General features: G+C 46.0%; 1 pseudogene; it reads right to left on the reverse strand.

The window, feature by feature from the left end:
- LOC123589669 overlaps positions 1-16689 on the reverse strand; it is an 82666-nt pseudogene extending 65977 nt beyond the window's left edge.
- Positions 16690-22194: the final 5505 nt, after the last annotated feature.

The following is a 22194-nucleotide window of genomic DNA, read 5'->3' on the forward strand; positions in this document are numbered from 1 at the left end:
CTCTTCCTTGAAGCGCCTCACGAAGCACCCTGGAAGGTGGTCCTCTTGTCCCGAGTTTATGGACAGGGACATCGATGCCAGCAGCATGGATGGCATTCTGCCCAAGGCCGGGCTCTTCCCTCTGCATTGCTAGTGACAGGACGAACTCGGGGTCAAAATCCACTCAAAGGCACAGTCCTGGTTTCCTGAGGTTGAAATCTCTTGGAGGAACCCTCCCTCTGGAAGAGTGCCAAGTTTATAATGGGAAACCAAAGCCTCACGGGTGTTAGAGCTCTGGGTTTCCGGAACTCTCCATGATATCATATCTCAATGCTCACGACTAGAAGAACTGCAGGGCTAGGTCAGTATCCCCAGCTTCTGGAGACAGGGACTGAGCCCCGCAGAGAACAAGCCAGCAGCGTGGCCCCGTAGGGAAGAGATCTGGAAGAATGGAGGGGCGTCGAGGTACCCCACCCTCCCACCTGCGCGCACGGGCTCATGACTTCACCCAGCAGGAATTGGAATGTGTGGCTTGGGATTGAGGAGGCAGAACTGGAAAGCAATGACTGTTGCCTTTGAAAATCTGAATATTGCCAAGAGGGGGAAATAGCAGCCTTGTTTTACATGCATGTGTGGATGCATGTGTGTGTGTGTGTGTGTTTTCCAGAAAGCATACGAGGAGTAAGAGAATCCAGCCTCTGAATGGGTCTCTGATGAATTGAGTCACCCTCTAGCTCAGTTAGATTCAGTTAAATACAGAGACAGGAGCCCTGAGCAGGGCATATTGTGAGAACCAGAGTGCCCGACAAAGCGACCGGCTACCAAAGGTGCTATTTGTCTGACGGTGTCGTCGACTCAGTGTGAGGAAAGTCCACAGGATGATGATCGCCCAAGACTGAGATTCCCAAACCCACTGGGGAGCAGCACCCTGGCCCCCTTGCTCCCCTGGACCACATAATAAAGGTACTAGGTACGGGGCACAGAGCTGGGTGGACGGTTGTTGGTAGCAAGGTGGAAGCATTTAAGCTGGTGCCACACTTACCATCTTTGAGCCTCATCTTAAGGGAATCCATCCAAGATCCTAAAGAGAGTGACCGCCAGCCTCTGGAAACCTTGGTATTCCAAGAAACTGAGTAAACAGAACCATCAAGGGCCAATGGCTAAAAGGAGACACAGCCTGGCCATGGTCACACTCAACCCCACAGAGAGGCCATACTCAACCCCATAGAGAGGCCATACTCAACCCCACAGAGAGGCCATACTCAATTCCACAGAGAGGCCATACTCAACCCCATAGAGAGGCCATACTCAACCCCACAGAGAGGCCATACTCAACTCCACAGAGAGTCCATACTCAACCCCACAGAGAGGCCATACTCAACCCTGTAGAGAAGCCCGTACTCAACCCCGTAGAGAGGCCTGTACTCAACCCCGTAGAGAGGCCCGTACTCAACACCGTAGAGAGGCCATACTCAACCCCACAGAGAGGCCATACTCAATTCCACAGAGAGGCCATACTCAACCCCATAGAGAGGCCATACTCAACCCCATAGAGAGGCCATACTCAACCCCACAGAGAGGCCATACTCAACTCCACAGAGAGACCATACTCAACCCCACAGAGAGGCCCGTACTCAACCCCGTAGAGAGGGCCGTACTCAACCCCAGTGTGGACAGTTGGCATGGAGAAGCTGCCAGAAGCATGCGGAAGTGACATCAGTTTAGCCTCCGTGGTGGTAGCAGCCCTCATGTGACTCAGCGTGGGCAAGGGTGGGGAGACGAGACCCATGATGGCAGTGTCCAGCTGTGACACGGGAGCAGTCCATGGAACAGGAGGCAGGACTGAGTCCAGAAGAGCAGGATGGAGTGGGGGGCCCTCTCAGATGATGCCGGAGGGACCCCCACCCACTGGAGACCAGCAGGTCCCCTCTCTTACTTGATTATATCTTACTCAAACTTTTTTTTAGAAAGCCGATTTATTTATTTATCGAGAGAGAGTGTTAGAGGGGAAGGGGCAGAGAGAGGGAGAGACAGAATCCCAAGCAGGCTCCTCACTGTCATCACAGGGCCCGATGCGGGGCTTGAACTCATGAACCACCCGAGCCAAGATCAAGAGTAAGTACACTTGGGGCGCCTGGGTGGCTCGGTCGGTTGAGCGTCCAACTTCAGCTCAGGTCATGGTCTCGCGGTCCGTAAGTTCGAGCCCCGCGTCGGGCTCTGTGCTGACAGCACAGAACCCGCTTCAGATTCTGTGTCTCCCTCTCTCTCTGCCCCTACCCCGCTTATACTCTGTCTTTCTCTCAAAAATAAGTAAACATTGAAAAATATTTTTTAAAAAAAGAGTCAGACGCCACCCCAGCATCCCTATACCATATTCAACCTTTAAAACCCAGCTCCAAGGACACTCCCTGAAGCATTCTTTTCTAGAAATGGGTCATCCTCTGAACTCCTGGAGCTCCCAGAGCTCTTAACCTTATTGTGCATAATATCTTCCGTCCTGTACTTTGGCTGGCTGTGGTCCATTTGCCCCAATTAATTTTTCTAGACCACAGCCACCTGTCTCGTGTCCCTCTGTCCCCTTTACATTGAACATCTCTTTTTAGATCAAGAGACCTCCTCTCCGAATCCACCCAGCCTGAGCCCACAGGGTGATCTTGTTTTGAATGAATGGCTGCATGCGTGATAAAGGCGAGAGGGAGGCTGGGTCAGGGAGGGAGATGGGGTGCTTTTGAGTCCCCTGGGAAAGAAATCGATGAGGCTTTGGCCTCATTTTCCCAGGAGGGGTCCAGGCTTGCTCACAGTGGGTGAGCCAAGAGAGGGAGGGGGCGAGACGGCCAGGGCAGGTGCATCGGGGCGCATCAGTTCGACAGGGAGGAAATGCCCTTGACAGGGGCAGCGTGCTCAAGGGGCCCGGCCCTGGGTATGCGCCGTTCCAGCTGCGTTCCCGGGAATTAGAGGCAGAGAAGGCAGGGGAAGGGACTCATCTCAGAGCCTGGCGGGTGAGGGGACAGGAAGGGGGGCGGGCGGGGGGGGGGGTGGCGACAACACCTCGGCTGACTAATTAAAGCCTTTGGTAGCTGGCCCCCACCAGCTCGAGCAGATTATCACTGCTGACTCAGCTCCCCGCCAAGGCCAGACGCACGCTCCCTTTTTTCCTGCTTGATTTGCCTAATGGAAGCTGACAGTGAAGTTCAACCCTGATTGTCAGATTTCAGTAGGACCCTCAAGGAGGGGGGGAGAGGAAGGCAGACATTCGAGGAATAAAAATAGCTCACATAATGAGATCCTTTATTTAGCTGAACTGCTTCTTTAATGACTCACCTCTCCGTCCCTCCCTGCCTCCCTCTCTCTCTCTCTCTCACACACACACACACACACACACACACACAGTTGTGCACACAAATGTCTGATTTGCACGTAGAGCTTGCCTCGGTCCTGTAGGAAAGAGGCCATCCATCCTGGACCATACGGTCTGCAAAACCGGATGTCCCTTAATGGCAAAGTTGGGAGATATTTTCCCTCATCCCTCTAACCAGAATTGCTGCTCCCCAGGCTCATTCAGTGGTCCAGTTTCCAATATGTGACCCAGGAAATCGGTCCGGCCGGCACAACCAAACACACGGGGAGGCCCTCGCGACCCTGGCTGGTTCCTCATCCATCTGTGCCTCCGGCTCTGTGAACCGAGGTCTCGAAGGTCCGGATCACTTCTTAAAACCTGAGCTCCTCATCAGAAGGGTCAGGTTGACCGCTTGTGAGGGGGAAACAAAATGGCGCAAGGAAGCCTCCAGATACTCCGTGTGACACGGCGTCTGGGCAAGAATGCCATTGCCCTCCCTCCTCTGCTGTGCAGTTTGCTCTCCGTGAGGTCACAGGAAGTCACCTGCTAATTGTACGTGTCCGGATTAAAAACCTAGCTCCACAATGGGAGGTTGAGAGCACCTGGGTGGCTCAGTCAGTTGAGCGTCCGGTTCTCGGTTTCGGTTCAGGTTGTGATCTCAGGGCTGTTGGATGGAGCCCCACGTGGGGCTCCGCTCCGAGCACGGGACTCTCTCTCTCCCTCTGTGCCCCTCCTCCACTCATGCGCGCTCTCTCTCTCTCTCTCTCTCTGCCTCTCTCTGTCTCAAGACAAATAAATAAGCTTTAAAAAAAAAAAAAAAACGGAAGGTGGGATCGTAATACAGGCAGTTCTGCGTGTTTGTGAGCGCCGTGCGCTGATGTTCCACGTCAGTATCCTGGGTCATATTTGCGTGTGCTGGGGAGGAGGGGATCTGGGGACCCCAGTAGGGCCACATGGGCCTGGACTAGGGTGGGACTCTCTGAATGAGCGCCTCCTCATGCTTTGTCCCCTGCATGCCTCCCACGGCTGAGGGCCACGTGAGGGAGAGACGGAAAGGCCGGCGGTCGGCATGATGTGACTCCATCGTCCTGAAGGTAGGGCTGAACAAAGACCGTCTCACGCTAGCTAATGGCTCAAGAAGAGAATTCCAGAGGGCAAGTTCCGATCTACTGCCTACAGCCAACCCGGCCTCACGGATTCCCAAACCCAGTGGGGAAAGGCAGGCCAGAGGTGACAAGAAGGTCACTCTTAAAAATTGAGCTGTGGAGCATCTTGCTGAGCGGTTTTTTCCCCCTTTGGATGTAGACCGTATTTTTCTTTTCTCTTTATTTTTCTTCCCCTACTCTAACAAAATCCTTTTTTTTTTAATGTTTCAATTTAATTTTTATTTTATTTTATTTTATTTTATTTTATTTTAGAGAGAGAGAGCATGAGTGGGGAAGAGAGGCAGAGACAGAGAGAGAAAGAGGGAGAGAATCTTAATCAGGCTCCATGCTCAGCACAGAGCTTGACGTGGGGCTCAATCCAACGACCCTGGGATTGTGACCTGAACCAAAATGAAGAGTAAGACGCTCAGCTGACTGAGCCGCCCAGGCGCCCCTCTAACAAGACACTTCTTGAGTGGCGGCTGCCATTTTTAATGGTGAGCATCTGCCCCCCATTTGTCAACATTTCCTCCCTATCTCTTGTGCCACAGAGGAGGGACCTGAGGCACAGAGAATGTGTATGTAAGTTGCCCAAGATGGAGGCAGCTAACAAAGGTCAAGCGTCCAAAGCCTGAATTATTCTGTTCCCTGTAAGATGTTCCCTCCTTACTTTGTCAAGAGGGAATACAAGGCATAGTGAGGCCGGAAGGGGCCAAAGAACAAAACCTAATCAGTGGCCCCAGGACCTTGGAATTTATTGTTGTGCATGGACTCCTATGTTTTTGAATAGGCTCATGGGAGGGAGCCACACAAACCCCTACCTGAGACGCCTGTATTTCTCACTGTGGACCTCTTCCTTATGGTTCTCTTGGTGTCTCCACCACAGGCACATCTTCCGTGTGATTCTCAGTTGTCAGCACAGCCAAGCAGCCCTGGTCAGCCCGCGCACCTCTCCCTTCTCCCTCCTGTATATGACCTTCATATACATTGACGCTTGTTGTTGGGGGATAGTCGCTAAATCCACGCTCTACGCATTGCCATGCAAAGCAACAAAAAGACCCGCTTTTTCAAGGGTCTCTGAGTGGCTAAATTAGTACAAATGTTTAACTACTTTCGCAAGGCAGGCATGGTTTTTATCAGTCACCGTCTTCAGTGGACTGTTAACTTTGAAGACAGGACAGAATAAGAACAGCCATGGAAGACGGGGTTCCCCAAGTTTTGCTCCCTTCCTGTTCCATCTGCTTCATGACCAAGTGAGTAGAAAAGTGGCCAGTGGGGGCCTGGGGACAAGACAGAAACAGCAAGAGAACTCGGAATCCGTGAAAGAAGGATGCTACCAGATTCGCATCTGCCGGGCTCGTTCCCTTCTGCTCCACACCTGCCAAAGGCTTCTGCTTTCTCCTCGTCAGGGGAACAAACTGACCATCACCAAGTCTGCCCATGAAACCCCAGAGGAATCCGAATGAAATAAAAAGAATGGCCGCTCAAACAGAGGGAAGGAACATGGGAGGGGGTCACTGTCATTGGCGGTTGAGAGATCGCAAGACACTGAAAGAAGACAAAAGCCCGATGAAGGTGTGTTGATGGATAAAAGGGAAGGCCCTTAGCTCAGAATAGGCTAAGGAAGGGATATAATGGTGGAGAAGCGGGTCTTCTGAGAAGAGCTTGGGACAGACTCTAGACCAGAGGTCTGGGAGAATAGAGGCGGGCAGAAACAGAGGGAGCAGAGGCAAAGAACTTCACTGAACAGTTGTTTGTCCTCAGAACAGCTAGGCCGTTAACCCTTCCCTCGACGCCTGTCCTTATGGAACGGAACGGAGAACTGCGAGATGTTCTGGGACAGAAGCCAAGAAGCAGCTGGACTGAGATAGAAAAGGCAGTTTGGGAGGATCCAGGAAGTGTGTTTGCAGTAAAGAAACCGGGTGCTTTTGTAAGTGGAATCGTGGACAGACTGTGCAAGTTTTGAGGACGTGAGGAAGACACAGTATTGTTTTATCAGCAGACAAGAGGGAAGGAGGGAGGGAGGGAGGGAGAGGGGGATGGGGGAAGGAAGGAAAGGAAAGTAGGAAGGAAGGAGAAGAAGGAAGGAAGGAAAGAAGGAAGGAAGGAAAGAAGGAAGAGGAAGGAGAGGAAGGAAGGAAGGAAGGAAGGAAGGAAGGAAGGAAGGAAGAAAGGAAGGAAGGAAGGAGAAGGAAGGAAGGAAAGAAGGAAGGAAGGACCTCCAATTGGGGGAAAGAAACCCAGGATCCAAATATAAAGCAAAATAAAATGGAAATGTTTCTGAGTCATTAACAGAGTATTCAAAAAAAGGCGAGAGAAATTCTACTCAATCTACATGTTAGAAATCTTTTCTCTGGAGTGGGTATTATTCCCAAGAAGACAATATAATCCTGGTATCCACTATGGCTCTGTAGACTAAAAATTTCACATAGTTACGTTAGGGTGAATTGTTTTTTCAAGTTTTAGAATGAATCTATAGGAAAAGTTAACAAGCCCTCATTTGGGTTGTGGAACACCATGATTGCGTTTTCAGTCTTGATCTCATACAAGTGATGTTGAGCTGACAGGTGGGAGAATGGAGGCAGGGAGGCGGGAAGGAGAGGAAGCAGAGAAAAGGCCAACATGAGTAAAAGACTCCACTTCGATGGCGTGAAGTCAGGCATCTGCTAATGTTTATTCAAGAAGCATCAGAAGTTTAAATATACTATTTAAAATGGTAAGCATTGGGGCATCTGGATGGCTCAGTCGGTTAAGCATCAGACTTCGGCTCAGGTCACGATCTCACGGTGGGTGAGTTCAAACCCTGCGTCGGGTGAGCACCAGGCCCGCTTTGGGCGAGCCCGCTTCTCTCTCTCTGCCCCTTGTGGGATTCTCTCTCTTTTTCCCCATCTCTCTCTCTCACTGCCCTTCGCTCACTTGTGCCCTCTCTCTCAAAATAATAATAGAATAGAATAGGATAGAATAAAATAGAATAGAATAAAATAAAATAAAATAAAATAAAATAAAATAAAATAAAACTGTGAGCATCACCGCGGGGAAAAAATCCAAATCATATAAATATTCTGAATATAAAATATTCTGAATATAAAAATTCAGATCATATAAATCCAAATCATATAAATATTCTGAATATAAAATATTCTGAATATAAAAATTCAGATCATATAAATCCAAATCATATAAATATTCTGAATATAAAATATTCTGAATATAAAAATTCAGGACTGAAGAGGTTCTTGCTGTATTCTACGTAGCGTAAATACCGTGACCGTGAGAGTAGGGTAAGTTCCTCTTTTACGTTATCAGTCAGTATATATGCTTTACAAACAATAACTTATGAAACACTGCCATAAGCACGTTACCTGGAAGCAAGAGAAATACAGAAGGACTCAAAAGTTCTAGCTTCTGTGGCTGAGAATGGGGATCAGAAGGAGAAGGCGGTTACTTTTTTGCTAAAGAACTTTTGACCTCTGATTTTTTTTTACATAGGCATCTACTAATGTGATTAAAATCTGCATGAAAAAAAAATTCAAAGATCCTTCTGGCAAATGAAAAAAAAGTTCAAGAATTACATTTTCTCCTGGGAAATTGTGAATCTCCTCAAGATGACAGATTGATGTGCTTCCGACCAAATGTGAGTCTTAAAATTTTGCACGTGGCTCGAATTTGTGTAAATTCGGAAAAACGCAGTAGTAACTCTCATGCTTTACTCCTAGCATGTATGAGTCACGTGTTTTTCTGGAAACGTCTTCATTGAAGGTCTACGGCACGCTGCAGATAGCTTCTCAAGTAACCCTCCGTCTCATCTCCCTCATAAAGCGTACCTAGAGCCCATCACTTCAGAGAAATTCATCTTCCTGTGACTGTTCTTTTTCCATGTAAGCTGCCGACCTTCAGACACCATATGAGTTCCTGTTGCCCAGAAGTTTCCCATTCTGCCTGTCAATTCCCCTCCTTCCTGCTCCCTGTGATTGTCCCCTACTGGCCATTCTTATCTGCTACGGTCATTGGCGGGGCCATCTTGTCTTCTCGGTCTTACATTTACTTCTCCTGGGACCTATCGGGTAGTGCCTTCAAAACTACACTGATGGCAAAGAAGGAAGCCAGCTGGGAACTCAAGTAAAAATTTACCCCTTGCAAGTGGTCGATCGTATGGGAGAAGAATATACAAAGTCCAGAGAACCAACATCTGTGGCACATTCTCGACACTATGCTGGGTGTTCCATATGAACGATCCACTGACTTCCCACGAGCGGCTCATGACAAAGGTGTCGTGTTCTCTCCATTACAGAGCAGAAACTGAGCTTCGTTAGAAGTTAGGCACTTGCCCTGGTTACGCTGTTAGCATGGGGCAATGCCAAATTTGAACGTAAGTCTGTGTGGCTTCCCGTGTCTTTGAAAAATATAAATCAGAGTGTAATTTCACTGTGGCTAGCTTTCCCCGTAAGACAAGTTATGCGGAATGACGAAATGGGGATCAAGAGAGCTGTATTCCCACCAGCTGGCTTACAGGCAATCAGGAACTCGGAGTTGGTGCCATGTGTTGGCCTCCGGAAACAATCAACACGATTGAGGATCCAGGGATATTGGCTTTCATTTTGGTCCTAAGACCAACGAGCTCTCTGGACTTGCATTTTCTCATTTATGAAATAAAACGTTTCTCACCGGATGATTACTAAGCTCTCCTCCAACCCTGAAGAATCCGCAGACTCGAAAGAGAGGAGGCTCATTAAAGTTGTTGTCTCATTCGGATATCGTGCAAATCACTGTGGGGAGTGAGGTGGAAAAATGGGTTTCAGGTTAAACAGCAAGGTAGTAATTGAACTAAAAAGAAAATCCTCATACGCTAACACTTACCTGGTTACTGTCCAGGGTGGAATGGAGTTAAAGTACCGTACTGCCATTCATCAGCTCGGGCCGCCGGGACCGAAAAACCCACAGACTGTGAGACGTAAGCAACAGAAATGTATTTCTTATGGTTCTGGAGGTTGAGCGATCGAGAGCAAGGAGCCCGCCAGGTAAGTCGCAGCCTGAGGCTTCTTCTCTTAGCCTGTCGGTAACCACCATTTCACAGTGTGGTCCTGTGATCTCTTCTTTGTGCATACGCAGAGAGAAAGGGAGAAAGACAGAGAGAGGGAGGGAAGGGCAGAGGAAGGGAGCAGAAGACAGTGTGCTCTCTGTGTTCTGTTCTAAAAATGACACTAATTCTAATCTTACAAGATCGGGGTTCCAGCCTTAGGACCTCAGGGGACCTTAGTTACTTCCTTAGAGGCCCCATCTCCAAAGATGGCCCCAGCACAGGGCTAGGGTTTCAACGTACATATTCTAGGGTGTCACAGACATCAATCCCATCGCATGGAGAATCAGAAAATAACGGCGTGAGTGCACAAGATTTGAACTGCCAAGTTATTTCCCCCAAGAGGAGTAAAGAAACTACCCCAGGAAGAGCAATACGTTGGAAATAATGCAGAGCACGGCTTTCTCAAACTTTAGCATGAATCAGAATCGCCTGGAGGGCCTGCTTAGCTAGAAAGTTTAGCTGTGAAATTGGTTTTCAAATTACCTGTGAACAGAGCAAAAAGGAAAGCATGCCAGTTATATACCTTCCATTGTCACTAAGGACATTTCATATAAATCTCTTAGGGGAGCTAAGTTTTTGCCATCAATTAATTCTTTTTTTTTTTCTTCTTTTTTTTTTTTTTTCAACGTTTATTTATTTTTGGGACAGAGAGAGACAGAGCATGAACGGGGGAGGGGCAGAGAGAGAGGGAGACACAGAATCGGAAACAGGCTCCAGGCTCTGAGCCATCAGCCCAGAGCCTGACGCGGGGCTCGAACTCACGGACCGCGAGATCGTGACCTGAGCTGAAGTCGGACGCTTAACCGACTGCGCCACCCAGGCGCCCCAGCCATCAATTAATTCTAAAATAAACTGATCATCGCTGCGACAATGAGAAATAAGTGGATGATGCTTGGAACAAAATCCCGACAGGAAATAATAAAGCTATTTCTCAATAGCATCTCTCAATAAAAGTTGAGGCTATAATGTCGAAACCAACTCAATAAAATCAGTATTCTGGGCCTATGGATGACAGACTGTCTCAAAATACATGTAATTTTGTTTCTTCCAAATGCATAGAGTAATTAAAGTTGGGTCAACACAACATTGTCCAACAAAAACCCTTAGGGGACCTGCTTTAATGAGTAGGTAACACGTCTGTGATAAGCATGGCTTGAAAAAAAGAATACGAAGACGAAGGCACTTCTGGAGAGCACGGAGAGTTGGGTTTTTTCCTAAGTAGTTTAATCATTCTCCTGGGGTTTGTGTTTATATAATTAATTTGCTGAGAAACACTTTTTTTTTTTTTTTTTGTAGGCCAATCGGCTTTATCTGGAAATAGGGATGCTAATGAGAGGAGACAGGCTGCATGTATCAGACTCAGAAATCCTATGTTCCATAGCGTCTATGTCTATGTTATGCAACCGGCCTCTGATGCCTGTCTTTACGGTGTGGTCGAAGGCCTGGTTGATAAAATATCCGTGAGAGTTTGCTCAAAGATAAATAAGATAACAGACTGCAGTGAAAGGGCAGAATTCTCTGGGCCCAAGGCTTGTCCATAATAGTAGTTAAAAATGTTTCCAGACATGTGTTTTGTGCTATCCTGGACATTACATCGTGTCTGTTCTCTGAGCCAACGGAGATGTGCAGATAGGAGGGGGGAGAAAAAAAAAAAAAAAACAAAGAGAAAACAATAACAAAATTTCATTGTGTCTGACTTATGGATTTGTTCTACTCTGGGAGTCTAAGAGGAGCTCTTTCTGACAAGGGGCGCGACTGATTAGAAAGCAATGAACTATGGAAAAGAATCCAAAGCTACTGAGAGTAGATCCCCACTGAACTGAAACTCATAGGACTTGTATGAAGTGTCCTCTTGCTGTCAGCTACACAAAAGGTGGTTGCCTCCCTGTTGTCGTGCTCTAGACCTCTTAGGAGCTGGGATAGAGAGCCAAGACACCGGCAAAAGGAGCGGGCATGCCTCTGTGCTTGGCAGTTATGTCACCTATTTCAAGTAGTGTCGTCTATATAAAGCCAAGGGAGTGGGGCGTGTGGTATTACCACCTTCCCAGGAGCGACATTTGTATTTCCTTTGCTTCTACTAAGCGACTAAACCTAATTTAGTCACTGAAATCAAAAGTGTTCACAGGTTACATCCGCCTCCCCTTGAGGCAGATTGGCCACAAAGATTTCTGAATGAGCTCCAAAATCACGCATGGAATCACATTGTCTGTCTTTCCATCCGGGCTGTCTCATTAAGTCACATCAATGGAAATCCAGCTCAGAATCTGTATATATTAATCACCCTTAACTTCATGAGTCACTCCATAGTCGAATCTAGGCTTTGGATCTGTGCTATCATTTCTTCCTGGCAAGACATCTTTTTATCCATCCACTTATTCAAAAAAGCTTCAACTTCATACTGAGTGAAATAGAAATCTAAGCCTCATCTTATTTGTTCTAACTTATTATTTTGCAGTATTTATACTTAAAAGACAGGCTGCAGAAATAGTTCTAGTTTTCAAGGGTCTGGTGGGCAATCCAAGCAATCCTTCTCATATCCATGGGGATTTTGTAGACTTGAATCATGATGTTTCCTTTGGCTTTTCCATCTAGTTCTAATCTGCTCTATATTCTTCCCTGAAAGCTTGATACTTAACTGGCAGAAAATCATTCCAGGACTAGTGTTTCAGGGGATCAAAGAAACCCAGATCTGCTAATGTCTCCTTTCAGTCACCCTTCCTAATCCCCTCTGCCTTCTGGTTGTTTCCCATTTCTATATCTAGGTCAAAGGGACTCCAGGCATCTGCTCTATGTGTAAATGTTAATGGCATTGAATGGACCATGGGAATCCAATTATGATGCTCTAAGATAGCACTATACAAACACATACCAATATAATCAGAGATCAAACTCTAGTAACATACCTTGTATGACTTGACACTTTGTAAATTTATTGATACTTATTTTGTGGTCCAGACTATTGTCTGTCATGGCAAATGTCCTATGTTCACTTGAAAAGAATGTGCACAACAAAGAAGACTAAAACAAATCATAAAAAAATTTTAGTTCTGTCCCAAAGAAGACAGAAAAAAAGAGGGAGAAGGAAGTAAAGAACAGGTAGGAAAAACGGAAAGAAAAAATGGTGACATGATGGGTTTAAACTAGTTATCAATGATCACATTAAATGTAAATGGTCTAAATATGATTAAAAGACAAAGATTATTAGATTTGGGTTTGGGGGAGCCAGATCCAACTGTAAATTGCCTACAAGAGACTCACTTTAAGTAAAAAAGGCATAAATAAAAAGGAAAAGTGACATAATATGGTAAAACCAAGAGAAAGTTGATCAGAAGAAAGCTACCATAGCTAGGGGCACCTGGGTGGCTTGCTTGGTTAAGCGTCTGACTTTGGCTCAGGTCATGATCTTGTGGTTTGTGGGTTCAAGCCCCACATCAGGCTCTGTGCTGACAGTTTGGAGCCTGGAGCCTGCTTCAGATTCTGTCTCCCTCTCTCTCTGCCTCTCCCCCACTCTTGTTCTGTCTCTCTCAAAAACAAATATAATAGGGGGCACCTGGGTGGCTCACTCAGGTAAATGTCTCGCTTTGGTTCAGGTCACGATCTCACGGTCCGTGAGTTCAAGCCCCGTGTCAAGCTCTGTGCTGACAGCTCAGAGCCTGGAGCCTGCTTCAGATTCTGTGTCTCCCTCTCTCTCTAACCCTTCCCAGCTCATGCTCTGTCTGTCTCTCTCTCTCTCAAAAATTAAAAAAAAAAAACATTAAAAATAAATATAATAAACATTAAAAAAATAAACACAGAAAGTTAACATAGCTATATTTACCTATGTAGTAAATTTCGAGCAAAAAATATTATCGTGGATAAAGAAACTTATTGCATAGTGATACATGAGGTCAATTCATTGAGAAGACACAGGGCAAATATTTTTGCCCTTAATAGTACACCTTCAAAGTACATGATTACAAAAGCTGACCTAATTGCAAGGAGAAATATACAAATCCACAATTATAGGCAGATATTTCAATTCCCTTCTCTCCACAATTGATGGAACAAACAAATAAGAACAGTAAGGATATAGAAAACGTGAACAGTACGGTCAAACATCTCGACCTAATTAACATTTACAGAAGGCTTCACCCAATAACAGCAGAATACGCATTCTTTTTAAGTACACACAATACAGTCAACAAAATAGACCATATTATGGGCCACAAAGCAGGTCTTAATAAATTTAGAAGGAGTCAAGTGATACAAACCATGTTCTCTGACCACAATGAGATTAAGTTAGAAATCCACAGCTAAAAGAACTTCAAAAAATTCCCCAAATATTTGGAAACTAACCACACCATTCTAAATTACTTAGGACTCCAAAAAATAAACGAACAAATAAAATCAAAACGAAACAACAAAAAGAAAGAAAAGGGGAAAAAAAAGGAAATCAAAGCATTATTGAACTGAATGAGAATAAAAACACATATCAGAAGATATAAGATGATACAAAAAAACGGTACTCACAGGGAACTTAATAGCATTAAACTTCTATTTTAGGAGAGGAGAAAGATCTGACATCAATACCCTTAACTTCTACCTTAAGAAACTGGAAAAAGAGGAGCGAATTAAACCTACGTTGCACACAAGAAAGGAAATAATACAGATCAAGGAGGAAATTGGTAAAGTAAAAGCAAAAACAAGAACAAAAATACAGGAAAACAATGGAGAAAATAAACGAAACAATAAGACGGATCTGTAGGTCAATATAACTGATAAACCTCTAGGCAGATTCAGAGACATACAGAGACAGACACATAGAGAGAAAGAAAGGAGAGAAGGAAGGATGAAGAGAGCAGAGGAAAGAAGGGAAGAGAGAGAGAGAGAGAGAGAAAACAAATTATCCACACCATGAATGAAAGAGGTAATATCATTCCAGATTCTACAGATAATAAAAGGGTAGGTCAATAGTTTCCGCAATGTGGGTAACAAGGGCCAATTCTCCAAAACGTACTCAAGAATAGATAATCTGAAGAGTCCTGTATCTATTATAGACACGGAATTTGTAGGGGTGCCTGGGTGGCTCGGTCGGTTGAGCGTCCGACTTCGCCTCAGGTCATGACCTCATGGTTTTTGGGTTTGAGCCCCGCGTCGGGTTCTGTGCTGACAGCTCAGAGCCTGGAGCCGGCTTTGGATTCTGTGTCTTCCTCTCTCTGTCCCTCCCTTGCTCGCACTCTGTCTCTCTCTCTCTCTCTCAAAAATAAATAAAACATAAAAAAGAAAGAAATGGAATTCGTAGTTTAAGTCCTCCCCGCAAAGAAAACTCCAGGCCCAGATTACTGCAGTGGAAATTCTACCAAACATTCAAGGAGGAAATAATTCTAACGCAACACAAACTCCTCTAGAAAACTGAGGAGGAGGGATTACCTCCTGACTCATTCAATGAGGGTCGTATTATACTTACTTCAAAACCAGATACGGATATTGCCAGAAAGGAAAAGTACGTACCAATGTCCCTGATGAACACTGATGCAAAAATTCAAAGCCAAATTTTAGCAAATTAAATGTAAAAATAAAAATAAGACCTCAGGAGCAAGTGAAGTTGATCTCAATAGTACGATTTTGGTTTAACATTAACAAGGCAATCAAGATCAATTCACTGTATAATAAAAAAAAAAAAGAAAGTCATCTGAACATCTAAATAGGCAAAAAAGCATTAAAATACAGTATCTCCTCTACATTTAAAATACACCTCTCAACAGGAATAGAAGGGAACTTCCTCAATCAAATAAAAACAGTTACCAAAAAACCCTGCAGATATCACCTTACTTGCCGGTAAAAGACTAAAAACTTTGCTTCTAAGAGGAGGAACAGACAAAGGTAACTTCTCTCATCATTTCCACACCGCATTGTGTTTTGGGTTGTAGCAGGTGCAATCAGGGAGAAAAAAAAAAGAATTAAAATGCATCCAGATTGTAAAGAAAGAAGGTATAATCGTATTTATTCTCCGACCACATGATAGCCTATGTAGAAAATCCAGTGGAATCTACAAAAGATGCTTCTAGATCTAAAAAGTGAAAAATTGCGGAATCTAAGGTTGATATATGACGATAAATCATATTTCTATATGAGCAATCATAACACTGAAATGAAAGAAGCAATACCATTTAAAATAGCATCAAAGTACGAATTATTTAGGAAAACGTAGGACAAAAAGTGTGCGAGGCTTGTACATTGACAGCCACCAAATGTTGCCCAGAGAATTTATTTTATTTTATTCTTTTACGTATTACTATCTTTTTTAAACAAGCTTTAATGCACTTTATTTTTCCGGTGCAAACCTATGGGATGGCCACAGCTGGAGCCTGGGTCCTCTGATGGACACTCTGGTATGATTTCCCGATGGGGAGACTTGGTGAACAGTCTCTTTCTGAAGATCAGGGGTGAGAGAGCTGTAGGTCTTGGAAACAGTATCAAAGTGGCTTTGGTGAAGTTTCCCTGGGGGGGCGGGCAGTACAGCCCCCCTGGCTGCGGTGTAGACATCGTCAATACCAGCCAACATCAGTAGCTTCTCAGGCACAGGGGTTCAGGCAATGCCAGTGCCTCCAGGGGCAGGGATGAGGCACACCAGGACAGAGCCACAGTGGCCGGTCACCTTGCATGGGACAGCATGGGGTCTTGCCAATCTTGATCCCCCAGTAGCCTCACCGCACGGGGAAGACGGAAAGCTTGGCCAGGATCATGGCCCCACGGATGGCAGTGGCTACCTCCTTGGAGCACTTAACACCCAGACCGACGTGCCCATTGTCATCTCCAATGGCAGCAAATGCCTTGAACCTGGTCAGCTGGCCAGCGCGGGTTTGGTTTTGCACAGGCATCATCTTCGAAACCTCGTCCTTGAGGGACGCCCCCAGGAAAAAGTCGATGATCTCAGATTCCTTGATGGGCAGGGAGAAGAGATCGATCTCCTCCAGACGGCCCAGCTTGGTGTTGGGCATCGACTCTTTGTCCTCGGCCTTGCCCCCTCGAGGTCCCGGGCCCTGGCCCCGGCCTCTGCCCTGACCCCAGCCACAGCCCCGGCCCAGGATGCCTCTACGGAAGCCTCTGCGGAAGCCGCCGAGGCCTCCCATTCCAGGGTCCCCGGGCCCACTGGCATCATCTGCCATTTGCTGTTTTCTCGGAGAAGCACCAAGAGAATTTAAAAAAGAAATAGGTAAACGGAAAGTTATATCGTACAAAATCTAAAGCTACAAAGTTTTTAGAACGAAACGTAAGAAAAAGTATTTTTAATTTTGCACCCCATATCTCAGATAGGACCCTAAAAGCATGGTCCGTTAAAAGAAAAGGAAATGGGTAAATCGGAGTTCATACAAACTGCAACATTTTGCTCTTCAAAAGACACCAATGAAAGGGGCCCCTGGGTGGCCCAGTTGGTTCGGTTCAGGTCATGATCTTGCCGTCTGTGCATTCGAGCTCTGCCTCGGGCTCTGTGCTGTCAGCTCAGAGCCTGGAGCCCGCTTCAGATTCTGTGTGCCTTTAGTTTCTCTCTGCACCTCCCTCCCTCTCTGCACCTCCCTTGATCTCACTCTGTCTCTTTCTCTCTCAGAAATAAATAAACATTAAGAAAAAAGTGAAAATAAAATCAACAAGCCATGAACTAGGAGAAAATATTTTTCTAACCAAAGATGTAATATTTATATCATGTATATTTATTTGTATATAAATATAAATTTATATTGAATTAATATAATATATATTATATAACACATATATTATATATAGTGGATTATAATAATAAAATATATAACATATAACATATAATAAATATATAATTAAATATAAACAAAATATATAAGTATATATAATATATAATTAATTATAATATATAATATCATTACATAGTATATAATATATAATATAATATAATATAATATAATATAAACAGATATATATAGAAGATAAACAGGAAATAAGCATAAATAGGAAAACGTGTTAAGTAGCATTAGCCATTCACAAAATATAAATTAAGCCATGAAGAGATGCTTATTACATTGGTGAACATAAAAAATACTGACAATGCCAATGCCAGTGGACACGTTCAGCCCCTGGAACTCGCATACCCTGCTTGCAGGCACCTGAAACAGAACAACCGCTTTGGAAAGCAGTTGGCAGTTTCTTTAAAAAAAAAAAATTTTTTTTTTGAACGTTTATTCATCTTTGAGAGACAGAGACAGAGCATGAGCAGAGAAGGGTCAAAGAGAGGGAGACACAGAATCGGAAACAGGCTCCAGGCTCTGAGCTGTCAGCACAGAGCCCGACGCGGGGCTCGAACCCACGAACCGTGAGATCACGACCTGAGCCGAAGTCGGACGCCCAACCGACTGAGCCACCCAGGCGCCCCAGTTGGGCAGTTTCTTTAAAAGTCAAACATACACTTGCCATACGAGCCAGTCATTCCTCTCCCAAGTATTTCCCCCAAAGAAGTAAGAGCCCGTGTCCTTTCAAAGACGTACACATGGATATTCCGAGCAGCCTTATTTGTAAGAGTTCAACCCTGGAAACAACCCAAATGCGCACTCAGAGGTGAGCGGATCCACAGAAGGTAGTATGTCCTTACAGTGAAGTACTAAGCAGCAATCGACAGGAACGAGCTACTGATAAAGGCACCGTCATGGAGAAATCAAAATAATTGTACTGAGTGAATGATGGCAGATGAAACGCGGGTCAAAATACCCCCAAATTAAAACATCACACCAATCAACTTGCATTCTCCCCAGTCATTCCGTGCTTGTGAAGCACTGACCACATTCCATTTTGAGCTAATGAGTGGGTTTTTAAAAAAATGTCTATTTGTGAGAGAGAGAGAGAGACAGACAGAGCATGAGTGGGGGAGAGGCAGAGAGAGCGGGAGACACAGAATCCAAAGCGGGCTCCAGGCTCCGAGCTGTCAGCACAGAGCCTGACTCGGGGGCTTGAACTTTGCTTTTGCCCTTGAATTTGACGCAAACAGACCTTGACCAGTCTGAGCCGGCTTACCCCTCTGCCCCTCTTACTCCCACTTTCCCGATTCTGACCCTTCCCCCATAGACATCGCCAGCGCCGGGTCCCCCACGATATTAGGCAGATAATTAGTTGTGGCTGTGTGTGTGTGTGTGTGTGTCTGTGTGTGTGTGTCTCATCCAAGTTTGTGCTATCAGGCTCTGCGAAATATATATGTTCACTGTCATGCCTATTTAACACAAAAGTCCCTATCTCTGGGGGTAATGTGCCATTTTATCAGTAGTTTTCCATCAAGGGCAGATCATAACATCCTAATATTCTCAGCGCTGTTCCTCGGTTCCCCAGGGAATCTCTTTCTCAGGTATTCATCTTTGCAGCAGTGCTCATTAATATGATAAGGCTCTCTGGTTTTAAACAGCTCTTCAGACCCAAACAGGCCATAATTGAATAGAAGATTTAATTGTTTCCCCCCTCCCCACCCCCCCTCAGCAAACAATCAGGCCAGGAGAGCAAGGAGACCGCAGACAAAACGCCACCGCTCGACTCCGGAATGAAAGGCGTGTGTTTCCATTCACTCACGGGCAGAAATGTCACTTGGATTTCAGAAGGGCTGACTCGGGGCTCAGTTCGGAGGGGAGCACTATTGAATTCTCCCTTCTGGCGGGCAGACAGCTCAGCTGTGGGGCTCTCTCTTCCCCCGCCCCCCCATCACTCCTGTTGATTTGCCTTCAAGGTGGTCATTCAGAGGGAGAGAAAAGGCCACGGTTTGCCATTTCAGGCCCAAAGATTTAGCCGTGACCTCCATCTAGCTGCAGCTCTTAGCGGCACGGCTCAGCCCGGAGGCTCCAGCCCAGGGCGGCACGCCGTGCCTTCGTGTTGTCTTTTGTTCACCCCAAGTAAGATCATCTCCCCGACAGATAATAACTGCCTCCCCCCCCAAAAAACATCCCATGGCCGGGGGCCTGGGTGTGATGCATCAGTGGCTGCTCCTGCTTCCATATTCCACTACAGGTTCACGTGGTAAGTCATGGTTTTAAGCTTACTGACAGCGGTGTCCCCTGTCCTTTCTTATCTTCTGCCGGACTCTGCTCTGTCCCTCCGCAGGCACTCGACCTTCCAGCTCTCTGCATTCTACAGAATGCTGGAAAACTTCACAAAACCCAAGTTTTCAACTCGTTGATGCTCTCAGAAACTGGGGGAGGGCATGGCTGGGGACTGTAGGGACCATGTTCGTTGCCATTTTGAAGGACTTAGAATCATAGATTGCTTGTATTCTGGTTTCAGGAGAGGCATGGCTATTGACCAGGGAGCAGAACGTAAGCTGAGACACGTTTCTAGCGACACTGGAGCCGTTATCTCCCTATCTGGAGAGGAAAGGAAATCCCAGAACGTCGCAGGTGCCTCGGTCCGCGGTAGGCGTCAAAACATGTCTTAAAGCCAAGCGATGCTGATTTTGGAAGGAGCCATGCCCAAATTCATGTCCACCGTGATCATTAAGGAAGATAAGACCCATTGTCCCTAGAAAGCCTGGTAGAGATTGTTAGAAGTTTATGCAAAACGTACACATGGCTAAAAAGCCCATATCCGTTTCTTCATGGATGTGTTACTTCTGTCCAGGCAGGAAAGCAGGTACATTTCTGTAACTAGTCACTGTTGATATTTATAACTTTCCTCTTCACTACCATTCCACGCTCCCTCTGTCTTCAGTCAGATCCCAAACCCACCTCATGTGATGCTGTGAGCCTTTGTTCCTGAAGGGTCTGAATATTGAGTGGCCCTGCCCTTATTTGATTGGTAGAGTTTTCTACTGAGCGTGAAACTGAAAAGTGGCTTCTCCAGAGAATCCCAAGGGTGAAGCATGACCTGGAATGTCACTTTTATGTAGCTGCAACCCTAAAAAAAATCAAGATCTGTCACTTCAGCGGACAGAATAGCAGCCTTCGTTGTCCATTCATTCAATGGCATGAGGAGCCCCAAATGGCCAGGCGGGGGACTAAACTTGCTACTTAATGGAACCGTAGCCGGGCACCTTGTGGGAAACACTCCTCTGCTGGGAATTAAGCATCAAGTGTCAAGGATGGAAACAATTTATCTGCAAGTTGATCATCTGGGGTGTTAATTCACAGACCCCTGCATTCAGGCTATGAGAGTAATGGCACCAGACATCGGTCGTTTCTTGAAAGTGTCTTCAACGTCAGGTTTTCAGAGTTCTCTCTCCCAACTGGCGGTATAATCAACTCTTCAGCAAGCCACTTCCCCATCTATCTGACCAACGGCTTCCGTGTAATGTGATACATGGTAAGACTCGTAAATTCCACAGGCGTGAATCCATGGGCACACTTATCTTGCCGTGAAATAGGTTCTTCCTTCGGCAGCAACGCTGTGTGGCACACAGTGACTGAGAATAAGGCATTTAACAAGTCCATGGGTTTTGGTGCTGGCACAAGCATTGACAGAAGAGAAGGCACATGTGTAACTATCCTAGTGTGGACAAATCACTGCCTTCTTCCTACTGGAAGGAGATCGGTGCAGATGGTCTGTCACCAAGTGGCTATCTGGTCACCCGGGAGAAAGGCACCAAAGCAGGGCTCAACACTGGCCTTTGCCATTGGAAGCTTAAGTCCTCAGACCATATTGGTGAGCCAATACACAGCCTTTGTCTGTGTCCTCACGGGCACTTTGTACATCTGACCGTCATCTGTAGAATGTGTCATCTTGCCCACGGGATTATCGAGAGCCTTCCCTGTGGTGCACGGCCTTTGCTTTGCATGCACATGCAACAGAAGTATGTTTCCACACTGTACTCACCCAATACCTTTTCCCCAGACGTTTTGTTGCCAGTCTTCCAATTCTATACCTTCTGATTCCTGACCAGCTGGCCAGACACTTCGCTACTGCACGTGAATCAGGATGTATCCAAATTGCCGATCGCTCGGTCCAATCAAAGTGGACGGACAACTGCCCCAAGCTTTGCCGTTGCGGAAGATTGGCCTTTATCGGGTATCTTTCCAGAATATTCCTGACCAGAGCTGGCACACCACAGCCGTTCATTTCACAATGGTGGCAGCACACTGTGCAGAGAAATCTGTGACCCGGATCCAGACATTTGTTTTGTTTTGTTTTGTTTTGTTTTGTTTTCAGTAAACCAGTCATCTTGGAGGCCATAGATGTGGATCGAGGGAAAGTAGTCTCTGCAGCGGGAATCGATGACATAGGAATCTGGGCCTCCTGTTCACTCAACTTACCTCCCTTTCGGACCTGCTTAACCCGGAGCTCTTTCATAACGTTCTAACTTGATGGGAGATGGTTGCTGTGCATATCCTAAGGTGGTGGGCCAGTGAATAGCCAGTTCGTAGTTGGTAGAGTAACAGATGCTTTGGCGCTCTGCCTGGATCTCGACACTCGTCATTTCGGGACCTGCCACTTTCTACTGTGGTCTCCAGTGATTCTCTACGGGAATCTGAGCACACAGCAGGCCAGAGTGCAGAGCACTGGGAACAGCTAGATGACCAATGGGAGTTGGAGAGTCAGGACACCAGCTTCCTCATCCCTTAGGTTAGGATGTTCCGGAGAGGCTCGCCAGGGTCTCCAGTGGGATTAACCACTGTGAGTTGTGCCCAGTTCAAAACTCATGAATGTGCCCATATTCCCTTCCCTCTCTTCCCTGCCTC

The sequence above is a fragment of the Leopardus geoffroyi genome, chromosome E3 (genome assembly GCF_018350155.1).
Source record: "Leopardus geoffroyi isolate Oge1 chromosome E3, O.geoffroyi_Oge1_pat1.0, whole genome shotgun sequence".
NCBI classification, from domain to species: domain Eukaryota; kingdom Metazoa; phylum Chordata; class Mammalia; order Carnivora; family Felidae; genus Leopardus; species Leopardus geoffroyi.